A 7,915-nucleotide genomic window follows, 5' to 3' on the forward strand; every position below is an offset into this window, starting at 1 on the left:
CAATATGTAGATTTGTCTTTCTAAATTGGCTATAAATGTGATGTCACATGCTTAAAGTGTGTAGAATTAAGTAAAACAATTAAAATAAAAAAATGTGCTGATTAAAATGTGATTTTCAGTCTTTAGCAATGGTCAGTAAGACTAGAAAAACACTAAATAAATGCAAGTAGATTACAGTACAAACTACAGTACACTGGAATCTTTGCAGCTCTGAGGGGGAATAAGTAGTTTAACTGTGACAAGCTGCACCAGACCAGAATTTATATCGTGCGTATGTGAAACATGCAGAAGAATAAAAGTTTGGGATTTTCTTCTTCTGTTAGTGGCTTCTGACACAGGTGACACTGAAAATGGCTAAATATACTTTTTTTAAAATCATTGAATTTTTATTTACATTTAACCTTTTGTATTGTTTATATTGTCTATTTTGTTACTTAACATTCTGTTTATTTTAACCTTCATGTACAGCGCTTTATGACTGGCTGTCTACAAAAAGTGGTAATTAAATAAACTTTGCTTACTTACTCCATAAAATGTCACCGCACTACAAGGAAATTGGAAATTAGCTCATTACCAGGAACTATCTTGTGAGAAACTATAGTTGCAAATTCCATGAGCCAGGGCTGTAAGGTAGTACTAAGAACTGCTCCCAGTGATGGATTCTAAGAAAATTCCTAGAATTAGAATAATTTTCCTTCTAAATTTAGCAGTAAATCCTGGTAAGCCTAAAAGTGATTCACAAAGTATCTCAGTCTGTAATAGAGCTCTGAAAGGTTAAAAACTGTTAGGCGTGAGGAAGTGGACTTTTAGTTTTTCTTAGGAGTTAAGAAAATGGCAGAAAGATATAATGTAGCCAGGAGTACATATCTAATAAGCATTTAAGTTTTAGGGAATCCCATCATCAATTAAGCAAAGCAAACTGTGAATATTTTATTTCCTCACTTAAGTAAAAAGTTCAAGTGCACTCTGGTGACTTTATAATTTTCAGGTTATCTTCTCCTTTGCTTTAATGCCATAGTATTCCCTGCTCTCTTCTGTTCTAACATATACTGTTAAAAAGTTTAAAGTTTCTTTACATTTCTCAAATATTTCTGCAAAATTGTGATTCAAAGCATCACCGCCACCTTATATTTTAGACGTGGTTTTTATTCATTGCTGAAAATTGTCTGACATTTCCACATCACCATATCAAAATTATCCATATCACCGAGGGCCAAAGGTATGTGAACATCTGCTTTTAGCATCTGGTGAGACATCCTGGTGCAGGCACAACTGAAACTAGCATTCATAGTAACCGCTGGGCAGTCCTAAACCTGGGCTTGGAGGAATTTAAAAGCTTTTACTCTGGGATTGAGGAGGGTCTCCTCAAATGACCTGCTCGCTTCATTTTTCTACATTTCTCTTGGATTAAGGTCAGCACTTGGCTGTTCTAAAACACTGACTTTATTCCTCTTGGATTCCTGATGGAATATCTTGTATACTGAGCATTGCTGTCTTACTGAACCAATTTCCATCCGTGATAGCGAGCAGTCTTAGAAAGATAAAGATCAAATCTATGGCACTGAGGCCAATCATGGGTTAGTGTTATTACTGTCTCCAAACGAAATGCTTCTCAAATCAGACAGTTCTAGTTTAGGTGTCATCTGGTCAAGTTTGCACAGGATGGTTGTTCCCTGTTCTCATTATGATGGACCCTTGAAGTTTAGCGATTTTTAAAGTATGTGACAAATGCTTTTAGCTTCTTAAAAGTTATATAGCCTCCAAGACGATCATGTCTTCTTTCTTGGAGCGATTTTGTTTGTCTACCTCTTCTTTCGAGTGTAACAATGGTCTTGAATTGCATTTGTTTATTCAACCTCTGACTGTGAACTGGTTGGGTCCAAATGTTTTGGTTCTGTAATCGTTTCCAGCCTGATGTGTGTTAACGTGTCTTGCTTTGAGATGTATGATTTTCTCAGAAATTGAATTTCTTCATTTCTTTGAAGTGACAATTCACTTCATGTCATGTTATTTGGTGATAGATTTCTGTTTCTGTACCCTGTACTCCAATTTCAATTCAATTCTATTTCTTGAACTGAGGCCTTTGTTTACAGAAATAAGGTGTTTAGATAATTAAAGCAAACTGCTCGTGTCAGCTTTCTAATTATACATTATGCATGACATTTTCTACTGTTATAACAGAATATAATTATATAAAGTACATTTTTATTGCATAACATTTTTATTTAATTAAAGCAGGAATTAAAGCAGGAAGCAGGAAAAAACATTTATTGCTCTAGTTATTTACTTCATGATGACTTAAGATGAATTAAAGCCATAGCCATAAATGAATCTTATTTAGGTCTCAGAGTGCAGTCCAAGCAATCTTACAGTATGGGAGTAAATTACCTTTGCAGGTGAATCAGTAGTTTTACTATAAAAAGCTGTGCCAGACAAGGATTTATATAATATGTATACCATATGAAAAATGCAGCAGAATAAAGGTGAAGGTTTTTCTACCCTATTTTGTTTTTGACAGGGCTATCGGCAGCATCTGACACAGGTGACACCTAGAATTGTTAAATAATATCATGCATAAAATGTCATCACAATAAAAATAAATGAGAAATGAACACATTACCAGGAATCACCTCTGTGAATTCCACGAGCAAGGGCTATAATCACGCAGTTTCCTAGTATGAAGAACTGCGCTTAGTGATGTTAATCTAGTACAAAATTCTTAGAATTAGAAAAAGAATTTCCCCTCAAGCTTTAGCAATAAATCCTGGGGTAGAAGTTATTCAAAGCATCTCAGCCCTTAAGAGAGCTCCTAAGGTCAAAAAGTGTTTGAACTGAGGAAGTGAACTTCCAAGAAGTTTAAGAGTTTCTTAACCAGATAATAAAATGCCAGAAAGAACAATTTTCTCCTCCAAATGAAGAGTTACAATATTTTCAGTTTGCATAATCTAGTTATTTCATTACTTTCTGCTTTAGATACTCCACTCATCTTTAGAGCATAACATGCAAAAACAAACTGAAAAGAAAAAGCTGTCATTTTATATTTAAGATTTGCTAAGTGAACCATTACAAACTAACGCACTGATTAAGAAATTAGAAAATATTCCAACCTAAAAGTCTCCAGTGATTGCAAGTAGCCATTTCAACATGAAGCTGAAGGTAAAGTATACTTGGTGAACTACTCATGCAGTCTAATCTTGGATCCTGTGGTTATAACTGACTAATGTATGAATTTGCCACCATAATGTAAGTGATTGAGTTACTTTGGTAACAAGTCACAACTGAAATCAGAGTGTGTGGATGCACATACCCATCATTGGTGCTCTCCTTTACTTTGACAAAGAACACTGCAAAGAGAAGTTTCATGAGCGCTTTTATGATGAAGCTTGTGATTTTCCACTTCCTAGTAAATCATTTGCATGAGTAATGAAGAAACTGACTAGACTTTCACTACTGGAAAGCTAGTGAAAGAGATGGACCTCTATAACGTGGTTGTTGGATAAAGTGTTTTACATAATTTTCCTGCAAAAGTGACCCTGGATTCAGTGCTGTATAAATAAAAATCCAGTGAATTGAATAGTTTAATTACCGTATTTTCACAACCATAAGGCGCACTTAAAAGTCTTAGATTTTCTTCAAAAAGTGCGGCGCGCCCTATAGCGCGGTGCGCCCTATGTGTTGTAAGGAGGACGTAGTAGAGAACACCATGAGAACGTTAAAGGGTGAAGTGTGGGCGTTGATCGTATATACCGGGACAATCGCACATACCTGTATAAAAGAACAGGTATGTGCATTATGCAGGACATCGTTGTTTTAACAACCCTGAAAATGGCAAAGAGACACGCTTACGAAGCACAGTTTAAACTGAAGGCCATCAGCTACGCGGAGGAACATGGAAATCGAGCAGCGGCGAGAGAATTTAAGATTAACGAATCGATGGTTCGCAAATGGAGGAAGCTGGAAAACAAGCTCCGGCAGGTCAAGAAAACGCAGCTGAGTTTCCACGGACATAAGGCGAGGTGGCCCGAGTTGGAGGAAAGACTCGAGCGGTGGATCATCGAGCAAAGAGCGAGCGGGAGAAGCGTTTCGACGGTCACCATTCGGCTAAAAGCAGTTTCACTAGCTGAAGAGATGAACATTGAACATTTCCAAGGAGGTCCGTCTTGGTGCTTTCGTTTTATGAAACGGTGCCATTTTTCCATCCGGACCAGGACTACGGTAGCGCAGCAACTTCCAGCGGATTACCGGTATAAGGAAAAGCTGGCCATCTTCCGCTCCTACTGCAGCAAACACATCGGTGACAAAAACATCCAGCCCAGCCACATCACAAACATGGACGAGGTCCCGCTCACTTTTGACATCCCGGTGAGTCACACTGTGGAGAAGGGGACCAGCACGGTAGCGATACGCACAACGGGGTATGAAAAGTCTTCTTTTACTGTTGTGCTTGGCTGCCATGCTAATGGACAGAAACTGCCGCCTATGGTGATTTTTAAGCGAAAGACTTTGCCTAAAGAGAAGTTTCCAGCAGAAATCATCATTAAGGCAAATGAAAAGGGCTGGATGGATGAGGAAATGATGAAAGAGTGGCTGAGGGAGGTGTATGTAAGGAGACCAGGTGGTTTTTTCCACGCATCACCATCGCTGTTGATCTGTGACTCTATGCGTGCCCATCTCACAGCCGATGTGAAAAAACTTGTGAAGCAAATGAACTGTGAGCTTGCTGTCATTCCGGGAGGCCTGACAAAGGAACTCCAACTGCTGGACATCGGTGTGAACCGCCCGTTCAAAGTAAGGCTGCGAGCGGCCTGGGAGCGATGGATGACCGGTGGAGACCACAGTTTCACTAAGAGTGGAAGGCAGCGCCGGGCGAGTTACGCCACAATTTGCCAATGGATTGTAGATGCTTGGGCTAACATGTCTGCTGGCACTGTTGTTCGAGCTTTCGCAAAAGCCGGCATCGTTTCCGAGGAGCCGCACGACACGGAAAGTGACTCTGACGGTGAAGACAGTGAACCTGGCATGTTTGATGGAGATTTAGCGCAGCTGTTCAATTCAGACACAGAGGATGAGGACTTCGATGGGTTTGATTGATGATAAAAATGTGAGTACCAAACTTCGTTTTGCTCCCGCTTTATTTTTAAATACGCACACTTGTATGCTTGTGTGTTGTTGATGATGACGATTACCGGCAATAGAAATGTGAGTAAGGTACCGAATTCAGGTTTGCTCCCGCTTTATTTTTAAATACGCATACGCTACTTGTAAGCGCCCTATGGTCCAGTGCTCCTTATGTGTGTGTTAAATACAGTAAGGGCACACATAACTGAGACTGCGCCTTTTAGCACAGTGGGCCTTATGGTCGTGAAAATACGGTACTTAAAATTATTAACTGAAAATGTTCATTAAAACGCTCTTGATAAACACAGCTACTAAACCTGCTGATGGCATTTTATGGTGATTTGTAGCCAGAGGAAGGAGCAAGAGACAGACTGAGAAATATAGTCAGTTAGGGAATGTGCCTTTCAATCAGCCAACTGGTTAACTTAACAAATGCTGGTCATACCCCCTGCGTGAATCGCTACCTTATAATGGTGGAGGTGTTTGTATGTCTCAGAGATCCAAGGGGCTATGTTGTCTGGGGGCTTTTGCCCCCTGGTAGGGTCTCCCATGGCACATGGTCCTGGGTGAGGGATCAGACAAAGACTGATTCAAAAAACCCCTACGAGAAGACGATCAACTGAACAGTTCATGCTGATCGGGATAGGGTTATCAGGGCCCAACCCTGTTAACGCAGCTACTTGGGGATGAGAGGGTTTGTTCCCTGCGGCTTCAGATCAGGGAACATGTCCTGACTGTCATCTGAGCTTATTTGCGTTCGAGTACTGGCCTTCTTGGAGTCCCTGAGCGGGGTGCTCTGGTGGTGAGTTGTATCAGGTGGCAGGAGAGGATGGTTGACACAGACCTGGCGCACCTAAATGTATAGTGAGGGTGCCCTGGGGACACCTGGCAGAGGCCCCGGTCCGCGGTCCACCTCTGTCAGAGGTTCGATAGCATTCTGAGGGAGACTGGGGACACTGAGTCCAAAGGGACCATGTTCAGCATCTCTGCTGCTCAAGAAGCTTCTCTGAACTGCGGCCACAAGGTGGTTGGTGTCTGTTATGGTGGTAAACCCCAGAGGTGGGACCAAGTCATTGTTTTGCAAGTCTCAAGTAAGTCTCAAGTCTTTATCCTCAAGTCTCAAGTCAAGTCTCAAGTAATGTCAGGCAAGTCAGAGTCGAGTCTCAAGTCACTGGTGTAAAAGTCCGAGTCAAGTCACAAGTCTGAAACTTTGAATTTCAAGTCCTTTCGAGTCTTTAAAAAAAACAAACGAAAAAATAATGTTGCAGTTATGCTAAATGTAAATATTAGACCATGTAATTTTAAAATCTGTGTTTTTCTCAACACATACAAAATAGTGAACTTAGAAAATATACACAAATTGTGAAATTGCACCTCTTTAAAATGCAGCTCAATTAAACCTAGCTCCAAGAATAATTTTCACCGACAGTTCTGAGATAAGCTGCATGTTATTCTTGGATGCGGTTGTAGGACCGGCTTTAAAATCGCATGACAAAAATATCATACACATTAAAAAAAACTGTATCACCAACGTAGCCTGGACAACATTTGCTAGTTAGATGAAGTCAGCTATCTCATCGTAGCATATTTATATGCATATTTATAATTATACGGTTCTTGGAGTGAGTGCATACACTCATGAAGTTTAGTAACTTCCGGTCACTGCAACAAGCCCAGGTACAGTTTACCGACGGATGGGTGCAGGACCTTGAAATGCACCGTGTAGAACGAAAGACCATCGTACGTATCATAAGTTTACCAGTCTCACAAATCGTCTTCATAAATACACATTCCTTAACCGTTTATTAATAGGATCTTTGAGCTCAACGGTAATTAATTAGTAGTGGAAATAATTTCTGGTAGCATCACAGAAATGTAGCAGTGACAATAATATTGTATGCTGTAATCGTACTGGGCAATTAGTGATACAAAAAACCTGTTTTATCCTGTGAATAAAAGTATATGTTTTTGTCAATGTACCATAATAACAGAAGCGAAACGCAATATTGTGTCAGGACAATTCACTATTTATGCACAATAAACAAAGGAGCATAGCGCGACCATTTCTGTTCAGCGCCAGACTTGCTTGTAACCTATATCACCAATTATGTTATGAAAATGACGCATTAACTACAACAGCAGACTGACCTTTGTGTAAATGCTTGGAGCAGACTAACCTGTGAGCTGGAGTGTTCTAGGACGTTATATTTGATCTTTGAATGGCTGCAATCCAGTCGCCTCTTTGTTACTTCGGAAACATGGCTCGAACAATTTCTCTTCAACGACGTAATCCGATAACAACCGATCTCTTTACCCGTCGGCTTCCCGTGGCTGTCATGCGACCGGCTATTGCAGTTAATAATACAACATCTTCTTGCCATTTTTGTGTTTCTTTTTATCGCTGTGTGACTGATTTTAATTGAAAGCCTGCGTGCGCTAGTACCGCTTGCCACGAGTTCCCAGAATCCTTTGCGGTTCTACCCGTGAATGACGTCACATTTTCAATCTCCATATAATATGCATGTTAAATTTTATATTTGGGGTAAAATATCAAGTCTTTTCAAGTAAACCGGTTCAAGTCCAATTCAAGTCCCAAGTCATTGGTGTAAAAGTCCAAGTCAAGTCACAAGTCTTAGAACATTTTTTCAAGTCAAGTCTAAAGTCATAAAATTAATGACTCGAGTCTGACTCGAGTCCAAGTCATGTGACTCGAGTCCACACCTCTGGTAAACCCGAATGAAATAGTGGACGCCAGAGATAAAATAAGCCATCAGGCTGAAGGAGGAGTCCCATCAGG

The sequence above is a fragment of the Aulonocara sp. 'chitande type north' Nkhata Bay genome, linkage group LG16 (assembly GCF_057382095.1).
Source record: "Aulonocara sp. 'chitande type north' Nkhata Bay isolate Kocher_YH1m ecotype deep benthic linkage group LG16, A_spYH_male_GT1.1, whole genome shotgun sequence".
NCBI classification, from domain to species: domain Eukaryota; kingdom Metazoa; phylum Chordata; class Actinopteri; order Cichliformes; family Cichlidae; genus Aulonocara; species Aulonocara sp. 'chitande type north' Nkhata Bay.